The sequence below is a fragment of the Octopus bimaculoides genome, chromosome 1 (genome assembly GCF_046866305.1).
Source record: "Octopus bimaculoides isolate indiv1 chromosome 1, ASM4686630v1, whole genome shotgun sequence".
In the NCBI taxonomy this organism is placed as follows: domain Eukaryota; kingdom Metazoa; phylum Mollusca; class Cephalopoda; order Octopoda; family Octopodidae; genus Octopus; species Octopus bimaculoides.
The window spans coordinates 53,751,537-53,774,664 of record NC_142928.1 but is presented as its reverse complement, the minus strand read 5'-3'; the positions used below and the strand labels follow the sequence as shown (position 1 = coordinate 53,774,664).

Sequence of the window (23,128 nt, the reverse complement as noted above, 5' to 3'; positions counted from 1 at the left end):
CCTACTCTTCGAAATGCCTGTGTTAGAATAGGGGTAGCTGATGAAGGAAAATGTTCTCTATGTGGCCTGTGTGTGTTCTGTACTCTGGTTATTATTATTTTTTTGTCTACATTTTGTTTGCAATGTCCTGTACTCAGATATGCACCTATATATACAGGTAGACATAGGTATGCACATACCTGTACGTATATATGCATATACTCATTATTTGTTATCTGAAGCGAACACGTTACAATGAAGTAGAGAAATTTGAAAAGACAACACGAAACCGGTTATTTCTCAAAATACGTTTATATACCAAAAAGATTTTATAACATTTTTCTGACATAATTTAAATATATACTTTAACCATGTAACACAAGCCTTCTGTAGTTTTTTTACTCTTATTATCTTTTATATATATATATATATATATATATATATATATATATGCCCATCAGGAATCACTGCAGAGATGCTCAAAATATCTGGCAGTGTTGGCTACAGCCTAGTCACCCGTATTACGAACCAGGTGATACACGAAGGAGTCATACCCAATGACTGGTGTAGCAGCACCATAGTAAACTGCTACAAAGGTAAAGGTGACGCTTTAGACACTAATAATTACAGAGGCATCAAGCTGTTAGATCAGGTTATGAAAGTTATGGAGAGGGTCATAGCCCAACTAATTAGGGAGCAAATCAATTTAGTTGAGATGCAGTTTGGGTTCGTGCCATGTAAAAGCACCACTGATGCCATATTTCTAGTGAGACAGCTGCAGGAGAAATATCTAGCCAAGGATAAACCTCTGTACCTGGCCTTCGTTGACATGGAGAAAGCCTTTGACAGGGTCCCCCGATCCCTTATCTGGTGGTCAATGAGGAAGCTTGGGATAGAAGAATGGTTAGTGAGAGCTGTGCGAGCCATGTACAGAGATGTTGTCAGTAAGGTGAAGGTTGGAAATGAGTACAGTAATGAATTCCGGGTAGAGGTAGGGGTCCACCAAGGTTCCGTCCTCAGCCCCCTCCTATTTATCATAGTCCTCCAGGCGATCACAGAGGATTTCAAGACAGGTTGCCCCTGGGAGCTTCTCTATGCTGATGACCTTGCACTAATTGCGCAGTCACTATCAGAACTAGAGGAGAAGTTTAAGGTGTGGAAGCAAGGACTAGAATCGAAGGGCCTTAGAGTCAACCTAGCAAAAACCAAAATCCTAATAAGTAGGAAGGTAGATAAAACACAAACCCCTTCAGGTAGATGGCCCTGCTCAGTATACAGTAAAGGAGTAGGTAGAAACTCTATAAGATGTACCCGGTGCAAGCTATGGACACATAAGAGGTGCAGCAATATCAAAGGCAGATTAACTACAAAGTTAGTCTTTGTATGTGGCAGATGTTCAGGTGCAATAAACACTGTAAACAAACAGGAAACAACTTCTATCATATTCCAGGGAGAAAAACTAGAGGTAGTTGATAGCTTCCGCTATCTGGGTGACCAAGTTAGTAGTGGGGGTGGGTGCACTGAAAGTGTAACTGCTAGAATAAGAATAGCCTGGGCCAAGTTTAGAGAGCTCTTACCTCTGCTGGCGACAAAGGGACTCTCACTCACGGTAAAAAGCAGACTGTATGACGCATGTGTACGAACAGCCATGCTACATGGCAGTGAAACATGGGCTGTGACTGCTGAGGACATGCGTAAGCTCGCAAGGAATGAAGCTAGTATGCTCCGCTGGATGTGTAATGTAAATGTGCATACCCGTCAGAGTGTAAGTATCTTGAGAGAAAAGCTGAACATAAGAAACGTCAGTAGTGGTGTGCAAGAGAGACGATTGCGCTGGTTTGGACATGTGGTGAGAATGAATGAGGATAGCTGCATGAAAAAGTGCCACTCCCTAACAGTTGAGGGAACCCGTGGAAGAGGTAGGCCCAGGAAGACCTGGGCTGAGGTGGTGAGGCAAGACCTTCGAACATTGGGCCTCACCGAGGCGATGACTACTGACCGAGACCTTTGGAAATGTGCTGTGCGTGAGAAGACCCGGCAAGCCAAGTGAGATCGTTGCCAGTGCCCCTGGACTGGCTCTTGTGCGGGTGGCACATAAAAGACACCATTTCGAGCGTGGCCGTTTTCGTGCGGGTGACACGTAAAAGCACCCACTACACTCTCTGAGTGGTTGGCGTTAGGAAGGGCATCCAGCTGTAGAAACTCTGCCAAATTAGATTGGAGCCTGGTGTAGCCATCCGGTTGCACCAGTCCTCAGTCAAATCGTCCAACCCATGCTAGCATGGAAAGCAGACGTTAAACGATGATGATGATGATGATGATACATATATATACATACATATTCCATGCTGGTGATTCACTCCATTGTTACTCAGTTTTTTGGTATGCTGTCTTTCTTTGTTATTCTTTCAGATCAATGCATCTTCAGCATTTATTGTACTAAGGCATACCAACCTAGCTCAACAAAAGTCTATTTGTGCATGTGTGAATTATACATATATGTGCGCATGCACACACACACACACACACACACATAGCAGGTATGTCTCAGTACAATATTTGAGACTGCATTGTACTGAAATCAAAAAATACGAATATACAATCATCAGAATGTAAGAGAGATATAAATTTCAAGTGTAATTATTGACATCTATGACAAGTTTATACACTAATTCTGCATTAAAAAAATGGGGAATATTGTTTATCCATATCAACACCATTGCTTCTCCTATTTACATTAGTCAATGCCTAGAGTGTCAAGCAACTTTTTTTTAACTAACTTGAACTCTGTCTTTCTCATAAAATTGACATTACACATCAAATAAGCTATATTCATCTCAAGTCTCCAGAGTTCATCAGCCTAGTTTTATTTTTACGCAGCATCATTTACACATACATCATACAGTCAATCATCTTCAAAAAATCAGACTTCTATCAACATTGCAAGTGTAGCTGTGTGGTAAGAAGCTTGCTTGTCAACCACATGGTTCTGAGTTCAGTTCCACTGTGTGGCACTTTCAACAAGTGTCTTCTTCAGGTCAGCCAAAGCCTTGTGAGTAGATTTGGGAGACAAAAACTGAAGGAAGCTCATCATATGTATGTGTGTGAGTGTGTGTTTATGTCTGACCCCACCACCCCTTGACAACCAGTGTTGGTGTGTTTATATCCCCATAACTCAGCAGTTTGGTAAAAGAGACCGATAAAATCTGATAAAAATAAGTACTAGGCTTCAAAAATATATAAGTACTGGGGTCAATTTGATTGACTAAATGTTCTTCAAAGTAGTGCCCCAGCATGGGCAGTCTGATGATTAGAACAAGTAAAAGATTGGAAAAAATAACTCCTTGAACTTCTAATCTCCTATTCTACAGTTATTTATTCTATATACACTAAATCCACATCCAACACTACTGCCAACTTATTAGTGAACTGCAACTTTTTACCAAATCATTTAAAATAGCTTATCTCCATTTCTTGGCTCCTCCTACTTCCAAATACTCCAAGACATCTAAGTGTATAGTTTTAACTTCCTTTCTACTTCTATTTTTTATCAAGATTCTTATTCTAATGATACTGGCTTTTCTGAGGTAATTGCTTTCTGTTATATTTATCTTTAGTTTTTTGAAGATATGACTTTTCCCTGTTTTGAACCTTTTCACAAAATCCACAGAATTTACCATTCAAGCTCAAGCTTTGAACCTTTTTTTAATGCAACCAATAGAAATTGCCAATCAAAGCAGACCAAGTTTTTAACATTTGGAAGTTCATAAAGGCAGCCAGTTCGAACACTTGATTATTGTCTTGAAAACTACATATGAAGAGAAGCAAGCAAAAGACAGAAACTGAGTACACTCACCAATATGAAAATTTCCTAACTGAAATCAGTACCAATCTTAAATGCTTATAGCACCTTCATAGGTGTCCAAAGTGTTTCTATAACCTATTCACCCAAATGAAAAAATGGAAAGAAGAGCTGTTTGTTATTGAATAAAATTCTCTCTCCTGCAAATGTCTCACCAAAAATACATTGTCAGTAGTTCCTAACCTAACACATATATAACTGCATCCCATCCAGTTGAGTTAACTAATTTTAATTCTTACTACTTTCATAACTTGATTAATCAACTAGATTTTTTTAAGGTTTGTCTTTATCTTTCTGCACAAACTGATAAACTAAGCTATTAACTAGAATAATACTAACTCAACCTGATAATTTCAGACCCTCAGTTACAATCTCTAAAACATTTTCATTTTTACTTGACCTATTATCTTTCTTAGCATACTTGAACATATTTCTGTAGTTGATTCCTTTGTTGATTCATGAGGAGAGAGCCGTTTCACAATCATCATAATTTAATATCCATTTTCCATGCTGGTATGGGTTGGATGGTTTGACAGGAGCAAGTCAAAAGACTGCACCAAGCCCTACTGTCTCTTCTGGTATGGTTTTTATGGCTGGATGCTCTGCCTGACACCAACCACCTCATAGTGTGGACTGGGTACTTTTTTACATGGTACAAGTATGTTCTGATTTGGTATGGTTTTTATGGTTGAATGCTCTTCCTAACACCAACCATTTTACAGAGTGAACTGGGTGCTTTTTACATGTCACCAGCACTGGCAAGGTCTGCTTTGGCATGGCTTTTATGGCTAGATGTCCTTCCCAATGCCAACCACTTTATAGAGTGGACTGGATGCTTCTTACATGGCACTGGCACCAGTGAGGTCACCAAATTATTTGCAAGACAAAGATCACTCAACTGAGAGGGAAAGTGGTACTGATAGAGTTGGTTTTGTTCCAGGTGATGAGAGGTTACCGTATGGCAGAGTGACAGAAATAGGTGTCTTGCTGCAAAAGAGATACATAGTTACCCAAGTGATAAAGAGAGAAAGAGAAGGGGATGATGAGCCAGGGTATACTCCCAAGGTACAAGGATGTGAATATAAAAGGAATGGCAGAGGATTGCCTAGGGTACATGAATAGAGAGTTCATGTGAATGCAAAAGTGGGGAAGGGGAAGAATGCAGTGACTGGTGAAACCCAGATGTTTGGAGGGGGACAACAATTTAGTTGGCAGGGACATGAGGACAGAGCTGAGCTTCAAAAGTGGGCTCCAGGGAGGGCGAGATAAATATAGTGCATGAAGAAGAGATGTGAGGAAGGGGAGAAGTAGTTTGGTTTATTAGGGTAAGGTAATGTTACATGTCGGTAGAACCCACAGTGCTTCTAGAACTCAGTTTCACTGAGGTGGGTGGGTCTTCTCAAGAACCTCATATCACCAGACATCTCAGTCCATTGTCCTCTCTTTTGTGAGGCCCAATGTCTTGAGATCAGTCCACACTACTTCATCCCATGTTTTGTCTCCCTTTTCCACAGGTATTATCAGCTTTAAATGGCTGGCATGTCTTTATACAGCTGCTTTCATTTATATGCATCACATGTCAAAACCAATGTAGTCTTCTCTCTTGTATGCTGCATCAGATTCCTCTTATACCTGACTTTTCTCTCAGCACATTTGCACTTTGTCATACATTCACGCTAATGTTGTACATTCATTAGAGCAGTCATTTATATTACTATTACATTTATATTACTTGTTCAACAAGCTCTTTATATGATACGTGTATGCCTTTTTCTTTTCATTGTTATTGGAAATAAGAATCATTGTAGATTCAATTTTCTGTCTTGCCTTCAGAATACTTTGCATCTCACTATTTTGCCATTCAGAATCCTTCACATCTCTCATCTTCCTTGTGCAGAATTTTCTAATTTTCACTAAATCTCAAACTTTTATTTTTTGCTCTTCCACCACTTCCACTCTTGCCAAGCTTGTCCCTTATCTCACAGTTCTGTCCAGCTGCAACACAAAACTGCTCTATTGAAATATGTGTCATTTAACACAATTTCACAATTATACTTTACCCAAACACCTTTCAGCTTTTTAACTGTTCATGTCTAATCTGGATTTTCTATTCTCTTTGGGAGGCACTCTTCTCACCAGATAGATACTCCATATGTACATACATTCAACTATAACAATCATTTTATTTCAATTTTAGGAGTTGCCACTTTTATAATGTAGACTTTCAATAAAAAGTATAGAAAAATTAAAATTTCAATAAATAAATTTACAAACCTGATATGACATTAATGTAACTCTTTTAATGACAACTTACATAAACTCGTTTGTTATACCAAAACATTTATGTATCCAATGAACTGTTCATACAAAAGAAAAGCCATTATAAAAATTATATTAATGGAACTATTTCAGGTAAACCAAACAAATATTTTGAAGTATTCTATTTATCCAGGCAAAAAGACAAGAAGGTGAGTTCTCTCCATGTTGCTTCAATATAAAGAGTGAAAATGGAGTAAACTTCCCATAAAGCAGAAATACCATTGAAAAGCTAACAATCGTAATATTACAATAGTTAATAAAGGCAAAGAGAAAAGACAGCAAAACAATTGGCACACAAATGGGAACAGCACAGAGTGGTCATAAAAACAAGTCAAATGGACTGAAGTCGAGGCAAGTGAAAAAGGAAATTCAAGTATTTGGGTCAATACTAAAAAAGCAGAAAAATAGTGCTTGAATGAACATTCAAGAAAAAAGAAAAGAAATAAAAAGTTAGCTATTCACAGTAAGAAATGCATTTGTTACACTCCAATTTCAGTGCAATGCATTGTATTATATGTATGTTGTAATGGTTGTAATGAATGAATGAAGAAATATAAGCCTTGCCAAAATATTGTCAAGAAAATGTAAACAACTGAAATGTGGTAGTATCGGTAGCAAGACAAAATAATAAAAAAAAGGGATAAATTACTAACAAAGAAGTTGGTAACTTGTTTATGTTTACCCACAAATATGTTGGCAATATGAAAATGTAAAGCAGAAAATGAAGTTAAATTCTAAATTAAAAAAGCTCAACTATCATGGGCACAGTTCCACATGAATCATATTTAAGAATCCTCTTGGTAATCAAGATTATAGGAAAAAGAAAAAAAGAAAAGATCTTAAGAGAAGTAAGGAAAATCTTGAACTGACATCAACTAATAGATGGGTGATTCTCTACATACATCATCATTTTAACGTCTACTTTTCTATGTCAGCAAGAGTCAGCTGGAATTTCTTGAGGTAAACTTTTTATGACTGCATACCCTTCCTGTCACCAACCCTCACTCGTTTTCAAATAAGGTAATATTTCTCCATGACCAGACATGTTTTTCACAGAAGATTGGAGGCCTATGTTTGAAAAAAAGATGGGAATGTTCATAACTGGAATGTTTTTTTTAATAATAAGCCTGCTTAAAGCACTTGCTTATAGCTATCCATAAAGTTAAGGCAAAGAGATAGTAATTAATTAATTAATTAACTAACACATACATACATATGACTGAATTCACATTTGTACCAATCATCATAGGTGCATTAGGTTATGTACCAACAAATTTGTACAAAAACCTAGAAATACTCAGCTTCATGAAAAAATTCAAAAGAAAGTGATGTGGATTCTCCAAATCCAATCTGTGAAGATTTCTAAGACATTTCAAGACATTTGTAAGAACAGTGAAGATTTGTAAGACATTTCAAAAGTTTTTCATGTGAGATTCTTATGTGAATAGATGTACACACTTGGGTGTATGCATTCACAGTTCAACCAACACAGAAACTCAACCACATATTTACAAACACTGAGAACTCTCTTAATTCAAAAAGTCTTGTTGCTTTGTTGGCAACCAGCTTGAACTCTCTCAAGAAGAACTTAAACTCAAAGAAAAATCATACTTACATACACACACAAACAAGATGGGTTTCTTTCAGATTTTGCCTTCTAAATCCATTCATTAAGCTTTGGCCAGCCTGGGGCTATAGCAGAAAACATTTGCCCTAGGCGCCAAGTAGTAGGACTGAACCAGACTATGCAGTTGAGAAGCAATTTTCTTACCACACAGCTGCACTTGTGTCTACACAGCCACACTTGTGCCTAATGGGAATGCCTTCAATGAAATTTCAATAGACAGAGGAAAACAAAGTAATGTCAAATTGATCTCTGCCATAGAGACAACCAAAACTGTTTTGAAAGTTCAATAGAAAAATTGCACATTTCCCCAAAATATTTAGTGAAACAAATATATTCAAACCTTAGTCATACAAGGTATATTTAGCTACACAAGTTACCTAACAAAATATAACAGAAAAAAATATCTAACAGAAACTTAAATTGAAAAACGAAGACAACAATATTGCTGAAAGGCCTATGTTTGAAAAGAAGAAGGGAATGTTCATAACAGGAATGGTTTTTTTTTTTTTTAATAATAAGCCTGCTTAAAGCAGGCTGACTGGGTTATGTGAGGGAACATTATATATTAGTAATAAGTTCAATATGATCATAAAAATCACATATTGAAACAGGGAAATTTGACTCAAGATGTATTTCTTCTAATTTATTCTTATTACATGCATACAACTTAAATTGTGTATACATTTAATAATTTGATATTGAGAACACAACCAAATTGAGTTATGACTTGTAGTATTTTTTTAATTTCTAAAACACAACAATCATTACTAAATTATTTAATTTTATTTTTTCCCAAATTTTTATTGGCATATTCCTTTATCAAAATTGCAATAGTAGTAGAAGTTAGATAGAGATAACTTTCTTTAAGCTGTTTTGTTTTAATAAGCACATATCTATAAAAACTGGAGTTCCATAAAAAAAACATCGAACACACAGTATCATATTAAACAAGCAAGACAAGTTTTAGTGTCATAAACAACTGCATATTTAAGAAGTAATATGCAAATTGTGCACAATTTCAATGGATAGTAGGTAAAAGCAATCAAACAATATCTAGGGTAAATAAAAAAATATCTGAGTAATGAGTATGTATTACATACACAAGTAAAATCAATTTTTAATAAAAATCAAATTTGAGCAACTTGTTTTGACAAGAGTAGTCTATAAATAATAAAAAAAATAATAATAAACATGTGACTTCTCAGCTTGGGCATACACTACTTTCAATATTGAAACTGGTTAATAATGTTCATTCAATTTCAGGAAATAAAACACATCTTAGAAATATACTAATACTTTACAATCAAAGTAGCACATATTAATCTCCAAATTGCAGTAAATGTTAGTGACACTTTGGTGTGCAAAAATATCTTATTACAAAAAGATAAATTATTTGTAGAGAAAACTCATTTGAAATGCTAAAAAATATGAACCAACAACAGATCCTTGATGCAATCACTTGCCCTACTATAAATGGCAGCCAGAACCTCAAATCACATCTTACCCTCTTACAAAAGAAAGGACACATTAAACAATATGGTCCAATATGTAGACTGCTTGTAAAAAAAGAAGGGATGATCATGGATGAGCTGATTTTGAATGATACTAAATTTTTAAATAATTTTAATTTCAGATCATTTAATTGAAAATGCAGAATAAAAACTTGAAATTTTTCGACATGGCAGGTTGCTACTATCAAATGATTTAACTTGGCATCTTCATTGATTGCTAGTTTATTGACTCTAGAAAGATTTAAGGTAAAGTCAACTATGGTGAAATTCAATCTCAGAGTGTCAAGGGACTTCACAAAGTACTGCAAGGTATTTAGTCTGGCACTTTACAATTCTGTAACTCATATAGAATAAATTGCAAAATGTTAATTAAAGCTTCAGAAAAATAAATCTAATGTCGATTTAGTGCAAACATAGTCACACGGTTAAGAACTTTGATTTAAAATCATTTACTGCTGGGTTCCTTCCCACTGTGTGACACCTTAGTTAAGTGTCTTTAACCAGGTTGACCAAATGGAATTTGGAAGATAAAAACTGTGCGAAAATTTGTTTTATTTATATATATATCATTCACAAACTTCTTGGCCACCAATGGCAGAAATCCATCACCATACTTTTCCTACCAGCCTTTCTAATGAGCACTGGGATTGGGCCTTTTCTGTGGTAAACTCAGCTGAAATGCATCTATAATATCTTATTGTATAAATGTATACTACATGCATATATATATTATTTGTACACACACTTCCATTACTCTTCTAACTACAACAATACCTGCTACAAATGAAAAAAACTGGGATATGACTTATATAAGGAGCAAAGGGAAAAGATTTTGAACCAAGATTTAAGGCTAAATTAGGCATTCAACATACACAAACATAAATGCTTGTAAGACATATATGTAACTTACTACTAATTTTTCATAGTATATAGGCCATGAGAATTTATAAAAACAGTTGCTGGATTGATAAAAGAAGAATAGACCTTTTGCCATTAGTTTTTTTTGCTATCAAATTTCAAAAGACCCTATTCAGAATGTTGTCATACATTCGAAAGATCATTCCTTCAATTCTAAAACCACTTACAATTTTTATTAGTTGACCTAATAGTTTAAAAATACTGTTTACTCTTTTTAGTGTGTCATTTCCTTTAGAAGCAATTCATATGTAGTGGCTGATATGATGGCTACTGGAATATTATCACCAAGTATAATATTGTTAGTTAGGAGTGTGATTAGGTTTGTTCTTTATCAATCTTAGGCTACTGAACCTGTAATTTCCGTCAAATATCTAATTACTGTCTATCATCTGAGTTAATATCAAAAAGCTAATAATAATAAGCTGACAGAGATTCCCCCTACTTTTTTTTTTTTTCCACTTTCATGAAATTTCTTTATATCTGTGGTTAGCTGAAAATGCTGGTATTCAAACTCAAATTAATTTGATATACCTATTACATATCATTTTCTACACAGTACAGAAAGCATTAAGCAAAGCACAACTCATTTTCAAAAACTGGAAAAACGAAAGACTAAATCTGCAGTTATACATTTTAAATTGTGCATGTCATATCTAAGTAGAAATACATAACCTACTGAAATGAAACTACTTAACAGCAAGTAGAAAAGAGAAATTCATGTGAATGAGGTTTACAACATATCAGTAGATAGATTACTTTGGAGAAAGAGCTTGGCTGATATTGTCCTAAAATTGTTTTCATAAAAAAATGTAGAATGATCTTTTCAAATTTATAGTTTATGCTTTCATAATGCAATAGCAGCAATAGTCTGAACTTTTAATTCATAACCAAATGGTCAGAAAGATTTTCTTGTGTGGAACAAATTCAAACATTTTCAAGGTTTTCATATTTCAAGAGCGAAACACAGAAAAATTGTAGAAAAGTTTGGGTAAGAGTTCTTAGTTAAATTACCTTTTCTTTTAATTTCTCTAATCTTGAGGGCAATTCCAGTGGTATTATTTTTGGTTTGTTTAATTTATAATGCTTAAAATTGGAAGATTTTCCACACTTGTGAAATAGTAATCTGAGATGTCAAATAGAAGTCAAAGTAAAACAAGCAAATCTAGGCTTTAGAAACAGAAATCACTACATTCTAATCAAATCACTGAATATCTGATGGCAATAACTTGGCAAAAATTATTAGAAAATAAATGACAAGATTAAGCCCTACTCTTAATTTAAATTGCAAAACACTTTCATAGAAGAAAGAAAATATGACTGAGTCTGATTTAAAAAAAGAGGTTCCATCTAAAATTTATCTCTGTCATTAGCAGTTAATTTTCATTAATCCATCTATATATGGAATTTAGCTGCAAAAGTGTTCAAGTATAAAAATGATGACCATCATAACAAGTCATTACAAGAAAATCCACTGCTATAAAAGAAAGACTTCTTACCGATGAGTAATCTTACGTGAAAAGAACATAGTAAGTCCACCTAGAATTTAACATTCTAGATACTAGGAAAAAAATGTATCTAATTTTTAACTTGTATGTAACAGTTAAAAAATTTCTCCTACAACATTAGTAATTGGTGGGAATTAAAAAGTTATAAACACACAAAATACAGTGAGAAGTTTAATCAAAATTAAAAGACATGATAAATATAACATTTACCAAAAATGCTACTATTGAAATTATTCTCATCAAATTCAAGTAAATGAAATGAATTGCATAAGAAATGAAAGATAACTGATTAACCTCACAAATCAATACAGCTGGTTTTCAAAACACCTGCTCTTCACATATGAATTTGTGTTGGTTTCTGCTACAATAAGATAAATAGGTTTGCTAATAGGAGTCTGTCCTAGGATGTACAGCACAGAAAAATCATATATACAGCATCTATTATCTAAGATGGAATGGACAAAATACAAAGAAAAGTTTCTTCAAAACATTTACTAGAACATTTTTGAAATTGTTTCTATTTAAATGCATTTGATGAGAATTGAACAAGCTTTTCAAGCTCAAGGATGAGAATTTCATTTCCTTTTAATCTAACTGCTGGCCGGAATATATATATATATATATATATATATGGGTGAATGTACAAAACAATAACAGATGAGGACAGGTGGTGTAAACAACAAAAGGATGTATTAGTATGATGCTCGGGAATACGGAAAGTCTTTAACGTTTCGAGCTACGCTCTTCAACAGAAAGAATACGGAGAAAACAAGGAGAAAAACACGGAGAAAAAAAATTGAATGGTGTTGGTCAATGGTCTATCATAGCTTCTGCTGACCGGAAGTTAGAAAGTTTACACAGGAGAGCTAAGAAAAGGAGGAGATAACAAAGGGGGAGAAAGAACGGTGATCGAAGAACGAGGAGCTGTGTGTGTGTGTGTGTGTGTGTGTGTGTGTGTGTGTGTGTGTGTGTGTGTGTGTGTGTGTGTGTGTGTGTGTGTGTGTGTGTGTGAGAGTGTGAGAGTGAGAGAGAGAGAGAGAAAGAGAATGCTGGTGATTTGACATATGCATGTGTGAAAATGGGGAGGGGAGAAAGGAGTTGGTCAGTTGTAGTGTGCTTGGTGTGATGTGAGGGTGTTGGGAGGTGGGGTGGTATGGGTGGAATGTGGGTTAGGCTGAAGGTGGGGGTAGAGGTAGGGGTATGTAGGTAGGGGTGGGTGTAAGGAATTGGATGGGGTGGAGTGGAAAGTAGAGTAGGAGTGTGTTGGGGTGGGGTGGGATGAGCTTATGAGGGAGGGTTGACAATGAAGGGGGAAGGGGAAGGTGGATATAAGAGAGGGGGAAGGTGGATATAAGAGAGGGGGAAGGTGGGCATGGGAGGAGAGAGAAAGATAGGAAGAGAAAAAGAGTGAGGGAGAAGAGAGTGAGAGAAAGAAAGAGAGAAGAGAGTGAGAGAGAGAGTAAGAGAGAAGAGAGAGAGAGGAAGAGAAGTAGGAGTGAAGAGAGGTAGGAGTGAAGAGAGGTAGGAGTGAAGAGAAGTAGGAGTGAAGAGAAGTAGGAGTGAAGAGAAGTAGGAATGAAGAGAGGTGAAGAGAGGTACAGAGAAGTAGGAGTCGGAGCAGGAGGGGGAGGGTGGTAGGAGGGCGGGTGGGGTAGAGAGGCAGGGGGAGAGAGGCAGGGGGAGAGAGGCAGGGGAGAGAGGCAGGGGGAGAGAGGCAGGGGGAGAGAGGCAGGGGGAGAGAGGCAGGGGGAGAGAGGCAGGGGGAGAGAGGCAGGGGGAGGGGGTTAGATGAAGAGAGGAGGGGAGTTGAGCCCATGTGGCGCAAAGGAGCGAAGAGAGAAGATTAATCCCTGTTCACGGCGCAAACGGGAGTCCGGATGGCCCCTGTGCATGGCCAATCCAAACACGGACAGGTGTTGCTGCAAGGAGTGACCGGCAGAACGGAAATGGCGTGACACTGGGGTGTCATTGCCAACGTTGATGTCTCGGAGGTGTTCCGCGAATCGGTTAGCCAGGCAGCGCCCCGTTTGTCCGATGTACAGAGAATGGCAGAGAGAGCAGGAGATACAATAGATAATGTTAGTGGAAGTGCAGGTGAAGTAGTCGGTGATGCGATAGGGTCGGTGATGGGTGCTGGTGAGGAGGGTGGTGTTGGAGAGGTAAGGGCAAGTGCGGCAGCATGGGCGGGAGCAAGGGAATGAGCCAGGTTGGGAGGTTGGGTTGGGGAAGAAGCTGTGGACCAAGAGGTCTCGTAGGTTATGGGCTCATTTGAAGGAGGGGAGGGGTCGATTAGGGAAGATGTGGGAGGTGGAGGGGTCAGACTGGAGACGCCAGAAAGCTCGGAGATGGAGCGTTGGAGGGGTAAGGTGGTGGGATGGTAGGTGAGGGGAAAAGGGAGGCGAGAAACAGCAGGGCGGGTTCGGGGAGAGAGAGCAGATGCACGATCCACGGAACGTGCTCTGGCAAGGGCGGTGTGGATGGTGGTGGGTGGATATCCACGCAGGCTAAAGTGGCGAGCCATGAGCTGAGACTGAGTCTCAAAGTCATGGCTGTCACTACAAAGTCTGCGTAGACGGAGGAATTGGGAATAGGGGATGGAAAGTTTTGTGTGTTTAGGGTGGGAGGAGGAGAAGTTGAGATAGGAGTGTGAGTCTGTGTGTTTGTAGTGGATGGAGGTGCTAAGAGCGGAGTGAAGGATGCTGACCGAAATGTCGAGAAAGGGGACAGAGGTGTCAGAGATAGTACAGGAGAAGTGGAGGGCAGGATGAAAGGATTGAACGAAAGAGAGGAACGAGTCAAGATGTTCACGGGAGAGTGAGGTGGCACCGATACAGTCGTCGATATAACGACCGTATAGTTCGGGAGTAGGACCAGTGAAACTTGCGAATATTTGGGCCTCAACATAACCAACGGAGAGGTTCGCGTAGTTGGGGCCCATTCTCGTCTCCATGGCCACTCCCGAGACCTGCTGGTAGATATCCCCCGCGAACGAGAAGCAGTTAAGAGATAGGACAAGTTCGGCCAGACGAATGAGTATGGAGGTGTTGGGTTGTGGGTTGGGACGTTGGTCTAGGAAATACTTAAGGGCACGCAGCCCCTCGTCGTGGGGGATCACCGTATAGAGGCTCTGAATGTCTAGAGTGAAGAGAAGCTTAGAAGGGCCGGGAGGGAAGGAGAAAGAGTTGAATAGACGAAGCGTGTGGTTAGTGTCATGAATGTGGGAAGGGAGAGAAGCCACTAGGGGGGGTGAGGACATGGTCTAGGTATTTTGAGATAAGCTCGGTGGGGCAGTTGCAGGCGGAGACGATGGGGCGGCCAGGGTTGTTCGGTTTAAGGATCTTGGGGAGGAAGTAAATGGTGGGGGTGCGTGGGGTGTGAACAATAAGGTTGGCGGCGGTGGCGGGGAGACGGGAGGAGAGGATGAGGTCATGGATAGTGGAGGACAGTCTGTTGGTAGCTGGGCGTGGGGTCGGAGGGCAGAGGGCAGTAGAATGAGGTATCTCGAAGTTGGCGGAGAGCTTCGGCCTTCACACACACACACACACACACACACACACATATATATACACACACACACACACATACATATATATACATATATACACATACATATATATACACATACATACATATACACATACATACATATACACATACATGCATATACACATACATGCATATACACATACATATATATATATACACATACATATATATATACACACACATACATATATATACACACACATACATATATATACACACACATACATATATATACACACACATACATATATATACACACACATACATATACAGATATATATATATATATATATATATATATATATATACACATACATATATATACAGAGATATATATATACACATACATTACATATATATATATATTTCGAGCGAGATCGTTGCCAGTGCCCCTGGACTGGCTTGTGCGGGTGGCACATAAAAGACACCATTTCGAGCGTGGCCGTTTTCGTGCGGGTGACACGTAAAAGCACCCACTACACTCTCTGAGTGGTTGGCGTAAGAAAGGGCATCCAGCTGTAGAAACTCTGCCAAATCAGACTGGAGCCTGGTGTTGCCATCTAGTTTCACCAGTCCTCAGTCAAATCGTCCAACCCATGCTAGCATGGAAAGCGGACATTAAACGATGATGATGATGATGATGATATATATATATATATAGCGTATCCAATAGACAAAATAAGATATATATAGGTAGTACGATAGATTTCAAAAGGAGATGTAGGGCCCATCTGAATTTCTTTTCAAACCCTAAGTATAAGAATTCAACTACCTTAGCAGCATATATAAAACTTAGGGATAGTAACTTGCCTTATGACCTGACATGGTCCATAATTGCGAGAGCTCCTCCATATGGTAATGGTTCAGATAGGTGTACATTGTAAGGGAATCGTCTATAATCCTTAAATTATATAATGCTAATATGTTAAATAAGTTTTCAGATACAATCCCCTCCTGTAGCCATTTCTGAAAACCTATAAAATTAGGTCTACTAGGTAACTGAATTAGAATGTTTGTAGTTATAATAACAATTCCCCAGTATTTGGATTCTTCTGCTTATAGAAAACGTGATCATTTGCATATGAACTGTAAAACATTTTATTAGGAACTCTTGATTCTGTTTTATTAGTACAATGGCAGCCACCAAGGAGGACATCATCCTGACAATGGGGACATTGCATATATAGAGTATTTACTTTTTAATCCTGACTGGTAATGTACCCTTGAGATGACCGTAGATGGAACACCCCCCGCTATTTTCAGATCCTATTTTATTTATTTCTCTTAACCTTGATATCTTCCGTCATTTCTATTTTATATCCTCGATGTATACGGAATTTTTAGAAGATTTAGGTGGTTTGCCTAAAGCTGACATTTTTATTCCTACGTTTATCAACCTCTCATTCATTTTGCACCTCCAATATTTATCACGCATAACTTTTAACATGTCTTTATTTATATGTAATTTTATATGTATTTTTATATGTTTTTATATTTTTTCTATAATTTTGTTTGGTTTTATTCTTTATACCACTGGAGAATCTTTACACCTGTACATGCATGATTTATGTCGATGTATATAAATATATGATGAAATTACATTGATGAATATCTTCATTTATGTGTTCAGGAATATGTTTGACTGCCTATGATTTGCATTTTCAATTTCTTCTACTCTGTATTTTTTCACATTGGCTCTCTATGAGCACTCCATAAATAGCCCATACTTTCTATAACACATTTAATATATATATATACACACACACACACTAACACACAAACATATATATATATAATAGAGAGAGAGAGAGAGAGAGAGAGAGAGAGAAAGAGAGAGAGAGAGAAAGAGAGAAAGAGAGAAAGAGAGAGAGAGAGAGAGAGGGAGAGAGAGAGAGAAAGAGAGATATATAGATATATATACACACACATATACAGAGGACAGAGGTGAGGAGGGGAGTGTAGTCCCCAAAACCAAACTCTCTCCTCCCTTCTCCTCCCTAGTGGTGTAGTGTAGTCAGTCAATATGATAATGTCTAAGTCATTTTTGATGTCTTCCTTGATTGCAAGAATTCTCTAACTTCATTGCCAGAACTTAATAATGTTTGCAGTTCTGTGAAAACAAGAGAAGAAATTGGTTAGATTGATGTTATCAATTCTTTGTTCGAGTTATGCGAAAACAACTTACTGTGTACTAGCACCAAAACCACAACCATCACTGCTACTACTACTACCACCACCACAATCACTATGACTACAGTTCTAACACCATCATCACAACTACCACCAAGACTACAGCTGTTGCTAACACTACCACCACCATCATAGCCCCCCCCCCTCTATTATTACTACAATTACAGCACAAACCACCTCCACCATCACCATCAACCATTACCTCTATTGGAGCTTTTACTAGCATCACCATCACTACTACTTCTACTACTACTGTTACTTCTAGCACCACCACCATCACAACCTCAACTTCTATTACAATTCATGTTGCTCTAATTTGACAACCCATACCACTGAGTGGTACTATTTGAAATACTCCATGTCTACCATTAAAAGAGCCAGAATTAGATGACATTTTTCCGGAAGTAACCTCTTTTAAATATTCCTTCATGCTTTCTACAGGAATTATTTTTCATAAACTGGAAAATTTATTCATTCATTCGGTTCTCATTGTGCCCTGTGGCATTCGAGGTGACACCAAGATCATTCCACCTTCCAACACTGAAAGCATCTTTCACAGTTGGTTCCTTTGCTAACCCTTCTGCTTCTAAGATCTTTTGCTATTGTTCTCGCCATGTTTCCTTTGGTTGGCCACAGCTTCTATTACTTTGTGGAACCCATTGCAGAGCGATCCTGACAATTGAGTTTGGTTTATAGTGATAAACTTGACCTAGCCATTTCCATCTCCTTGCTTCAATAGTTTCTTTTATTGGTTTCACGTTAGCCTTGGTGTGCAGTTGGTCATTCGAGATCATATTCAGCCATCCCATAAAAAAGTATCACAAGAAACGATAACAAAAAATGATAGAGACAAAATTTCAAAACTTTTAAGAGATAGATACTTCTTTTATTAAGTTTGTGGTAATAAAGTTAGAACACAATGCTAACCTTTTTTATTTTTTTGAAATTGCCAGACATAATGAGAACTAGAAAAGATGTAAAAACAATGTAATGTCAATTAATTTCTTAAGTTATTTAATATCACATGGAGAATTACAACTTGATCTAGGAAACCTTCAACCTCTTGAAGAGTTATCTATCTCTCAATATAGTGATGAATTACTACAAATTCTTAACTTCTCATATTACACAAAATGAAATGAATTCTTTCCTGCTATTTTCAAAGTTGCAGCAAGTTTCCTTCTGTCTGTGGACTGTAAAATGTATTGATTTTTTCAAAATTGATATCAACTCTTTTTATCCAACCAGATGAAGCCTATGATTTTCTATGATACAAAACCTCCCATTTTTAAAGTATTTATATTCAAAACATTCCAATATGGTTTTATGCAAGAACATTTTGTTGTTCCATCAAATTCTTGGTTATTTTCAAAATTAATTAAAAGTCACAGATAGTGTATTTTATTACAAATATTAAAGGCTTAAACATGTAGCTGTGGCTACTATCAATGATGAATTGCTTTTTTTCTATTGAAACATGTGCTACTGATGAAGCTATTACTGCAACATTATCATAAGGTAATAATAGACCTATGGCATTTTCCTCAAGGTTCTTTAATTCTAGAAAAACAACAACAAAAAAAAACATTTAACATAGTGTTGGAAAATAAGCTTTCACAATTACAAGAACTGTGAGAAAACAAACATTCCCTCATGAAACATTTTGATTTAGTGATACGATCAAAGTTTGTGTTAGGCAATAAAACCATGGAAAAATATAAAATTATAAAAGGCTCAAACTCACTCCACCCTCTCTCTCTCTCTCACTCACACACACATGCACACACACATTATAAACTAAAGATCTGGTTAAGTAAATCTTCTATCTAATCACAAGTCTCACACTTGAGTTACAGCTTTAAATTTATAATGACCACATAATTCCTTAGTACACCCTATGCTTATTTTTTAAAAGTGTATAAACCTAAGGTTTTTCATTGAAGAAATACTGTACACATAACCATGTAATAAAATTAAACCTAGTTTTTATTACCTGAAATATAATTTATTTAAACAATACTCATTTATTTGAATGTTTGTCAATACACTTTAAAGGGCTTCTCATTCTTTCTAATAATTCAAATTTACACTTATTTATAATTGAACAATTTTTCTTTGTTTTCCATTCACTGATCTATGCCATGATGCAAGTACTTCTACTATTAAGTACTATTTAGAATGTTATTAATTCTTTCAGCTAGGAAGTTTCTTTCATTTCTCCCAAGTTGAAAGATTCCTAAATAAGCATGGGACTTCTACAAAAGGGTACAATCTCACATAAATCCCTAAGATAACTCACAAACTCACAGTGCAAAAGGTATAATGGAATTGTTGGGAACCATTATAAAGTTAGCTTAAACATTTAACACAGGAAGCCATGCTCTACATGCTATATGATCTATTACAATTGTCCATAAAACACTTTGTGAAAAGCTCTCATTTTCCAAAAAAACATTTCTACAGAATCAATACTTCCTACTTGGTTTTCTGAACTTGGTACAATTCATCTGTGTGGTATGTGTATAGTTCAAAATTTAAATCACTCGTAGCTTATCCTAATTATGTGCATATCAGGTTCATAAATGGTATGGTATGGTAGTTTCTACAAAGTATCTAGCTCCCTGCAGATGCAAAAGTCATACATATAGATATGAATGAATTTTAAAATCAATCAGTGAAGACATATGTTGACGTCTTATTTTTAAACATAAAGCGTTAATGTAAAAAAAAAAACTTATAAACTAATATCGTAAAAAAATCTGTTTCAAATTTTATAAATTCATCATCAGTTACATAGAAATTATAAAAACAATATAGTTTATAACCATAAAATTTGAAAGCTTAGTTGACTAGTAACATATTTATCTAGTAGAAAATATATTGCTTGATACTCTCAAGAAATAATACAGCTAACAACAGGTAGAATATTAATCAAGCAAATAGATAAAAAAAAAATGTAAGAGAAATAACAAACTATGGGCTCCAGCAAACATCATAGTGTTGATATACCAATTTCCAAGTTCATCAAAGATCAATATTTGCCAGCAGAAAAATATATGTATATGTAACTCCAACAAACAACATTCTCTAATGTTGGCAGTCAGATTGATTAGAAAATCTTAATGAATAAGAAACGGAAATACATAGATTATAATTACTAATTACTTTCCAGTGTCTAACTTATAAATCATTCTCTAAACAGGATTTAGTGAGTGAATCCAATATAAATAATATGCAATATTGGTAAGTATCATAAAGCAAGTGGTGAACTCTTAATAAGGTGAGTCAGAGATACAATTTCTGAAGCCCACCCAATTTCCTTTTGCCATGCTCCTGTGTCTCATACCCTAAATTATTTAACATTTTGCACAATCATCTTTTAAGTTCAGGACTAAAACATAGTGGACCTTCCTCTGCCTACATATTTCTTATTGGTACCAACCTGCAGAAACCTGAGCTGAACATCAACTACATCTGACCATTTTAAGTATCTCAAAAGCTATGGGTACTGACAAATACTCCTCTGACTTAAAAAAAAAAATGAGATAATTATGAACATTATCACTTATTCCCCTCAAAAATTTAAGACCATTGTTCTAATGAAAAGAAACAGATTTATTCAAAATAAACATCTCATATTACATACATAATGATATAAAATACTCCATAATTATAATCAGCTGTCTCGTTAATAATTTTTCTATATAAAATGCTTTCCTGTATATTCCATAATCTTAAATAGAAAGGTGTAATATTTTAGTCAATACTGAGGTACAAAAAGTATTACATTATAAAGCTGTCATTATAGTTCAAAAGTTCTTAATGTATGCCTATGCCAACAGTTAAACACTTCCACTTACAATTGAAGGAGATCAGACAAGCTAGTAGTGCATCTGTACATTCTGTATAATCAACTATTTGTGGGATTTTTTTTTTCTGATAAATCTAAAGAAAAAGATGCATTCTTTTCAATCTTTCCTAGATTAACCCTTTAGCATTATCTCATAGTTTCGAAATTTTCAAGTTGTGATTGTTTATTTTTAGAATGACATTGTAGGTTAGGTGTGAGAGGCTGCATCTGACCAGTTTTGACATAAAACAAGGTAGAATATTAGGGCCAGATATGGCCAGCTAAATGCTAAAGGGTTAAGAAATAAAGATAATACAGTGAGATTAGTGTGGTCAATGGTTAATTGTTGGAAGAAAAACATACATAACATGAAAGTACCAGAGTGATTTAAAGAGAGTGAAAAGGAAATTCCAGTCACGGTGATCTCATCACATTTTCAGGCATAACATATCTAGGACTACATTATCCAATATATCTTTCCTTGTTTAGGGTGTAATTGGAAGGAGACTTGACTGCTAGTTCTAATAGGTTAAGCAACCAGTTAGAGGCATCCATCCTTGGATTGGCCTACTCTTTTAAGAGTGGTTTCAGTAGGTGAGATCAGAGAGGAAGAGAGTATTTCAATAACAATAGAAAATTATTAAGCCAATGATTACAGAATAAAATGGTGCTTTTTGGAAGATTTTTTTTTCTATGTGCAAGTTAGAAAATAGGCATATATTGAACCAAATATGAGGCCATTATTTTAGTGTGGTTTGAATTTAGAAGATCAGAGAGTGAACCTCACTTTTCTGAAACCCTCTTGGTAATATGAAGTACATATGACATTCATGACAAATTGTTGATATTTGTACAGAATGTGATGATGCTTGTATTTCTTACAAGTTATAAAAATGTGATGAAGCTTTTTTTTTTATAAGATATTCAAAAGTAAAGTTATGATATTGTTGAAAAAACAAGTTATCACATCTCACCACAAAATATTTTGGCTGTTCTTATTCAGAAGAAATGGACAAACTAATGGGGTGGTTTTAAGGTTCTATATGAGACAAGAGCATGCCAAATACAAGAGAGAAATTTAAGTAGCTTCTGTTGAGTAACTCTAAGTCAGCTTTGGATAGAGGAAACAAAATTATAACAAGGATCATATTGTACAATGCTAGCATATATCAGTTAATTCAATGGAATACAATGTTGCAGTTGTGGTGGACATGTGGTGGAGTTCTGAGCAAAATACCAAATAATTTTAAATCAGTGATATGAGAATGAAAGTGGTTTAAGAAAACAGTTAGCCGATTGTTAACCAAAGATGTAAGAATGTAGGAAATATCCCCAAATCAAATCCTGAAATACTTAAATTTATAGAGCTAAGATTAGAGCTCTCCCTAGATATCACAATGAAGAAGACTGTCAGAAAAATTCCTAACTATAGGAATAGAGACATTAAGTAAGCACTTTTATCAAAAGATTTCTCGTGCAAACCTTATTCAGCGGTGGTGTTGATGAAGAGCAGTAAGCTTGTTTTTCACTAAAGTTCTCAAAGGAAAGACCATTACACTCATATACAAGAGGTCTCCAGTCGATCTCTCATTGCTAGTCTCAATGAAAGTCTGAGAAAGGAAAGACACTCGTGGTAGTATAGTATGAGGCAGTTTACATTGATGTCCATCAACTTGAATGTGCTAATACAAGAGTGGGAATTCAGTAGTTGACATAAGACTGCCTTTCTTGAGAATGGAATATACATGACAACATTTTCATGTCTCAAAAAATTTCTGTAAAAAGAAAAGATTGAACAATTAGAGTGGAGAAGGAGCACTG

General features: G+C 36.2%; 1 protein-coding gene across 8 annotated transcripts in view; it reads right to left on the bottom strand.

Annotated features, from left to right (window-relative positions):
* LOC106879368 (ubiquitin carboxyl-terminal hydrolase 32) overlaps window positions 1-23,128 on the bottom strand; it is a 161,711-nt gene that overhangs the window by 100,720 nt on the left and 37,863 nt on the right. The gene's annotated exons all lie outside the window — the stretch shown is intronic.